Below are 7294 nucleotides of genomic sequence, written 5' to 3' on the forward strand. Positions count from 1 at the left end.
GGAGTGCAATCCATGTCGCTATCAGTTTCAGTCATTTCTATTGTATATACAATTAATATTGTTATATTTTGTATTGAAATAAAAAACTTACCATACAGTTTTTTAATTAAAATTAATTGCAATTAACTTTTTCAAATTTTGAATTCAAAATGACAGATAATAGTGCAATGGGTCTGAAGTAGATGGCTTTACGCGCTACGGCGGGTTGTATACGTATTAAAATTCCGTTCACGGAATATGTAAATTACGTTACACATGGTTTAAATAAAAATAGCGAGCGTAAATTATTTTCAATACATGTACATACGCATAGGTAACATCATTATTTGCATTGAATGTGCAAAAAATATTTGATTTGTATGTATAGAAATATCTTACAACCTGCAATGTAAAACGATGTCAATGTGACATATCTCCGTGATTGTAATTTTTTAATTGGCCAACTTTCATGGTCAATTTCTTTTTGGTACTAGGACCAAAAGTATCCACTTTTTGTACAGTTGCCATGGTGAAAGCGATTAATCCGCAAAACGTCAATTTTAGGTACCGAACACTGTCACAAAATAGCGTCTTATTCAGGTGGTTGGAGAAAAACTTAATTTTTGCAATATTTTTTATGTTTGAATTTGAGATTTTCATAATGTAATATATGTTTGTAACATGATAGATAGATAGATAGATAAACTTTATTCATATTTACCGTAAGGTGTTGAATAATCTTGCACAATAAACAACAATTATTACAATACAGATGTGCACACACACAAAAAATTTTTAAATATTACAATACAGGTGTACACATACAAACAATTTAAAATATGTATGGTTATTTAAAAGAATCAAAAAATTCACATATAGAATAAAAAACAAATTCCCTGAAGTATGCATTCAAATTTTTTTTAAAACCAGAAATGTTACTTGCCTTTAAGGTATTTGGCAGGCTATTGTATATTTTTATAGCTGTTACAATGAAAGAATTGTTAAAAATACTAGATTTTGAAACCGGGGTTCTAATAAACTTACCACGTCTTGTATTGTAATTGTGAACCTTGGCATTAGCAACAAACAGGTGAATGTTGTTGTGGACGAACACTGCACATTCAATAATATATAAATTGTATAAGGTCGCAATTTTTAATTCCTTGAAATGAGACCGGCATGACTCCCGCGGACCTATGCCAACCAATATGCGGATGGCTCTTTTCTGCAGCTTAAAGATATTGCTCATAAGGTTTGAGTTTCCCCAAAATAGTATACCGAATCGTAAATGAGATTCAAAGTATGTAAAATATACACTCCTTAATGTATCATAGTGACATAAGCGTCTTAGATGACGGAGAGAGAATAACGCTTTATTCAGTTTTAAAATTAATGATGAACTATGCTGGCGCCATTTCATTTTATTATCAAATTCAAGGCCCAGAATTTTACATGTGTGAACAAAACTAAGTTTAACATTACCAAAATTAAAATTATCAAACTGCGTAATATCTTTCCCGAATACAATGATGTTGGTTTTATCGACATTTAATTGCAATTGATTATTTGAGAACCAACGATGTGCTTGAGATAATATATGTATCAGATTATTTGAAAGTTGTGACTGTGACGTGCCAGTGACTACAAAGCTAGTGTCGTCGGCATACATAGATACCCCGCAAACTGATTCAAGTGATCCAAAATTAAATGGCAAATCATTAAGGAAAATGACAAAAAGTAAAGGTCCCAAGACGGAGCCTTGAGGCACCCCACTTGATACAAGCCGTCGGTCGGATTCGGTATGTGAAACTTGTACAAATTGCTCTCTGTTAATTAGATATGATTTTATTAACTGTAAAGCTATTCCTCTAATACCATAATGAAATAATTTATTCAATAGAATAGTATGATTAATCACATCAAATGCTTTAGATAGATCACAATTAACACTAGCTGTCCACTTCTCCCCTTTTAAACCCGTTAAAATATTTAACATTAAATTATTGAGAGCTGTACTAGTAGATCTGCCGGGTATGAACCCGTGTTGTTGGCTGCAAAAAAGATCATTTTGTCTAAAATATTCAATAATACGGTTTTTTAAAGCTTTCTCGATTATTTTAGAAAAAATCAACAGAATGGCAATTGGGCGATAATTTTCTACCCTCGTTTTATCTTTTGATTTAAATAGAGGACGAATTCTAGCAATTTTTAAGACATCTGGGAAAACCCCAGCTTCAAAGCAATCGTTAATGGCACATGCGAGTGGCTTCGAAATTAATTTAGCAACGACCTTAATAATATTTTGTGGGACATCATCATATCCAGTAGATAATGTGCTTCTTAGAGATTTTATAATTGATTCCACTTCGGAGTGTGTAATAGGACTAAGAAACAAAGATGTACCTCTATTCGAGGGCATTAATAATTTCCCTCCTGGAATAGGAGTTATATTCTTTTGGATGGAGACACCTACATCAGCAAAGTAACTATTGAAACAATCTGCGACAACAGCAGGGTCATAATGTTTGATATCATTAACAACCAAGTTTAAGTTCTCCCTAGCTTCTGTTTTTTTTTATTTAAATCATTTTTAATTACTTCCCATACCTACTGTTTTTATAACATTAGGAGATTTGTTAATTTCAGCGGCGATATAATTTCTTCGTGCGGCCCTTACTATGTCTTTAAATTTCTTACAATATAACTTATAGTAATTTACTAAGGTGGGATCGGGAAAATGATTAACAATTTGCTTCAGTTCCCGTTTTGTTTTACTCGATTTTTTGATACCCTTAGTAATCCATCCTTTCTTATGTACGTTGGAGCGCAGGTTTTTTATAGGAAACGATTTATTAAAACAACATAAAAACTGTCTATAAAATATATCAAATTTGCCATGTTTAGCTGTGTACATTTGTGACCAATCCGTATTCGTTAGCACACTGCTAAAGAAATTATCTTACTTCTTCCCTTTCTGTACACGTGTTTATTGTAGTGTATCTTAGAGACGGCGCCTGTCATGTTGAGTATTAAGGCATTATGGTCCGAAAAATCGATGTAAATGTTTTTGGTTGAACAAAATGTATCAAAGTTGGTGTAAATATTATCAATGCACGTCTCTGATGTACTTGTGACCCTTGTCGGGGTGTCAAAGTTTGTGAAGTTAAAGGAGCTAAGTAATGATACAAACATCTTTACATCTTTTGAATCCAGTAGTAAATTTGAAATCACCACAAATGATAACCCGCTTTTTCGTAGAAAGCATTATCAGTAACTGTTCAAGCTGCGTCAAAAAGACACCCATATTGCCTGCCGGTGCACGATAAATTGATATTACACATGTAAAATTGGATAACAGTTGAAGACCACAACATTCGAAATCTTTTTCTATACTTAAATCAGTGACAAACTGTAAATTGGAAAAACTGAGGCTAGGCTTAATTTGGATCATTACCCCACCTCTTTGAAAACACTTGCGATTAAAATGACTGCCAACTACAAAATTTTTAAGCTGACAGGTAATTATTTGGTCATCATGGGCAAGCCAGTGTTCATTTACACACAAAACATCCAAATTTGTGTACTGAGACAAAAAAATTTCAAAGTCTAGCATTTTGTTAGCCAACCCTTGAATGTTTAAATGCAGTACACCAAAAGAATTCCCTATACCTAGTTTAGTGCTATCAGAATCCTTATCAGGGTAGTCATTACAACGGTTATAAAATAAATCAAGACAATTTCTATTACAATATTTGAAATCCAAATTCTTATCTTTTCAGATAGATTCTTAAAACATTGTATTTTAATTTGATTTAGGCATTGAATCATTTTTATTCAATGGTTTAGATCAGTTGATATCTTCCGGCCGCACATAAAACATTGAATTTTTTGTTCGTTTTTGATTGTATCTTTAATTTACCTTTTTAACGTTATACCTACTTTATAGTCTGTTAAATATTATGCAAAAGTATGCTTTGGTTTTTTAGATAGATAGAATCTTTTCTAATTTAATAAACAAACAGAATTAAAAAATGTTAGCTGGGTTTCATTCCCAATTTATTAACATAATTTTGTTCCAAATCGAGCAGGATTGAATGTTGACGGTACATTAACAATAGCGAAGAAATTCATCACGTTTACAGTCCACATGAATTAAAGACAATCAAGAGTTGGTACTAGAAAAAGTATTTGACAATTAATTTCCGTCAGATTTGATTTGCGAGAAGGAGGAAAATCTGAAGTTTTAGTGATTGGATTAATTAATTTAATTCGTCCTTAAATGGTCGTGGATGATTCGGCGAACGGTTGTGTTACAAACCCTGGACTTTTTTCTGCCTTTCCCGCCCGATTCAAAATCGGTTTACTCAATCTACAGAATTTACCCTATACACCCTCCGACTGTTGAAGAGAAACAATTTCTTGAGTAAGGAATTTGATCACAGCTCGGTACTCGAATTTACATGCTTGTTTTTCCAAGCCTAATAAGACTTGAAGTATCGTATTGTGAAAGTATTGGCTGGCTGCGATCTCTGGATCTATGTTAGGTCGGGAATTTTTGACGCTACCCTGTACTGCATTCATTATAAGAAGGTAGTAGATGGCGATGTGTTTAAAGATAAGATACATAGGAGAAATATCACTGTGCAGGTCCCTATGCTTTCTACCCGCTACCTTCTTAAAATAAATAGACAATAGAGTATAGGAATTTAACTCCCACTATTAAAAATAATGAGAACAGGACTTTTATTTAATTTTCTGATTATCCTGTAAAAATCTATCTCCTAGTTTAAAATCATTAAGAACGCCTTACCTAAAACTGAATGGAACTCTATAATATTCATTATTTGTTAAAAAATACTGGTTAGACTCTGCTTTTTCAAGAAATCTCCTTTCACCCCTAAGGGTAGATTGGGCGACCTCACTGTAATGTTGCCGAAATCATAAGATTAATCGCAGTTTCTTTTCAGTAAACGAAATACCAATATTATACCGGTTTCGAGCTAAATTACCTAGGTAACAATATTTTGCCGATTTAGAAGTAGCGTAACACTCTTTACGCGACTGCTGAATACAGCGGACGTGTTTATTTAGTTGTGATTATTTTTCTTTTGTGAATTGGGCAGGACCTACGGATTTGGATACGAGGTGGCTTACGGGCAGTCTACAGATCGCATCTCAAAGATAAGTTTTTATTTTTGACATTAGAATTACCTTTTATTTAATTCTGGTGCCTCGTGGACAAAGAAAACGAGTAAAAAACGAACTTCATGATCCACCTACAGCTGCACTTAGGGTTTTATAAAAGGGCCAAGAAGATTGGCCAAAAATGAAAATCGTCGTGTCTAAGTTCATAAGTGGCAAATTACAACCGTCGATATAATGGGTCCCTTGCCTAGGTTATCCAAAGGAAATTCGTATCTGCTTGTTGTAAGTGATTGATTCAGTTAAACCCTATGAGAGAGGCCACTGCAGATCGCGTTGTCATGTTCCTTGAAGAGGAAGTGTTTTTAGTATATGCCGTGCCGCATTTTATTATCTGTGATACTGAGACTCTGTTCACTGGCACAAAGTTTACAGCTTTAGTGAATGCTTATATAAATATGGTACAATGCCAATCGCGCAATAGGCACCGCAATTAGAAGCTTTGTCAATGAAAACCAAAAACTAAGAACATTGTTAAAATTCAATACGCTTTAAATTGGTCAACTCATGAAGTATCGGGGTAACCCCATTTTTTTTTAAATTATGGAAAGGTAGTTTGCCCCAGTCGAGATTAATACGGCAAAATACAAAGTACTGCTGATTTAACACTCGATCCTGCTGATCCTAACGTTACGATTATAATAGTAACGGTATAAAAGGATGTCTTTGAAAGTGTAGCAGATGGCCTATCGCAATAATGCAAATTATTATAATTTACGTAAAAGACATATGTATATCGTTCAATGCTGGAGACAAAGTAAGGCGCAGGAATAAAGTTCTTTCTGACGCTAGTAAAAAATTTTCTAGCATATTAACGCCCAAGTATGTATTAAATATGGTTAGAATTTCCAAATTTAGTGTATGAGTTAAGTAATTTGGATGGATCCGATGAAGGGAAATGGCACGTAAAGGATCTTAAAGTATATCTTGGCTCAAATTCCGACATTTCAGTAGGTTAGGAACTAGTGTATGTAGATAGTTAGGTGTACCATTGGCTTTAAATGGTAGAAGTAGCATGTAGACAGAGCTGGGCAGTATTCGATTTTGTAAATACTTTTTAGTATTCAAATGCTTTAAAGTATTCAAATGCTTTGTAATTAAATACTTTTATGGAAGCAGTATTTGTATTTGTAACTCAAATACTTTCACAAATATTTAGTATTCGAATACTTCGCATAGTATTTGAATACTTAACCTTCCTTTTTTTTTACCAAAAATCGACTCCACCAAAATTTCTCGGGAAAACACTTTTTCTTATTAATTTTGGTGCGTAGAATCCAAAACAATTCGTACTTTTTCTATTAGACTTCTCAATCAAAAGTTATGGACTAGAAACCAATTTCGAAAGAAATTTCAAAGGGCTGTAACTTTTGAACTAGTAGCCCAATCTTGGAACTGTTTGAAATTATGGATTCTACAGGCCACATTCTATAAGAAATTTTTTTTCCGGGTCGATGTGAGACAATTTTTTTTTCGGGGCTCAAAAAAAGGCAGTGTATAACCTTCCTTTTTTACCAAAAATCAACTACACCAAAATTTCTCGGGAAACACTTTTTCTTATTAATTTTGGTGCGTAGAATCCAAAACAATTCGTACTTTTTCGATCAGACTTCTCAATCAAAAGTTATAGACTAGAAACCCATTTCGAAAGAAAATTCAAAGGGCTGTAACTTTTGAACTAGTAGCCCAATCTTGGAACTGTTTGAAATTATGGATTCTACAGGCCACATTCTATAAGAAAATGTTTTTTCCGGGTCGATCTCAGACAATTTTTTTTCCGGCTTCAGAAAAAGGCAGTACTGTTAAGTTATTCAAATATTTGACAACAATTTAGAAATGTTTAGGGAAAGTTTCCATTGTCACAAAATCAAATATAAAAATCCGATACATCTGAATACCGAACTCGATAGTCTACGTAACTTAAAAACAATAGGGACATTTCTTATATCCTTAAGACCATGTGTACCAATTTTCAAAGCTATCGCACGTTTCTAAACAAACTATCATGCACACGGACAAACGGAAGGTCAATAAAGGATCTGTTCCAAAATCGCTAGGATTAATTTCAGAAAGGCGTACGTATCATGTGCACGACGTGCGATCGCTTTGAAAA

Source organism: Photinus pyralis, unplaced genomic scaffold (assembly GCF_008802855.1).
Source record: "Photinus pyralis isolate 1611_PpyrPB1 unplaced genomic scaffold, Ppyr1.3 Ppyr1.4_LG1, whole genome shotgun sequence".
Lineage (NCBI taxonomy): Eukaryota > Metazoa > Arthropoda > Insecta > Coleoptera > Lampyridae > Photinus > Photinus pyralis.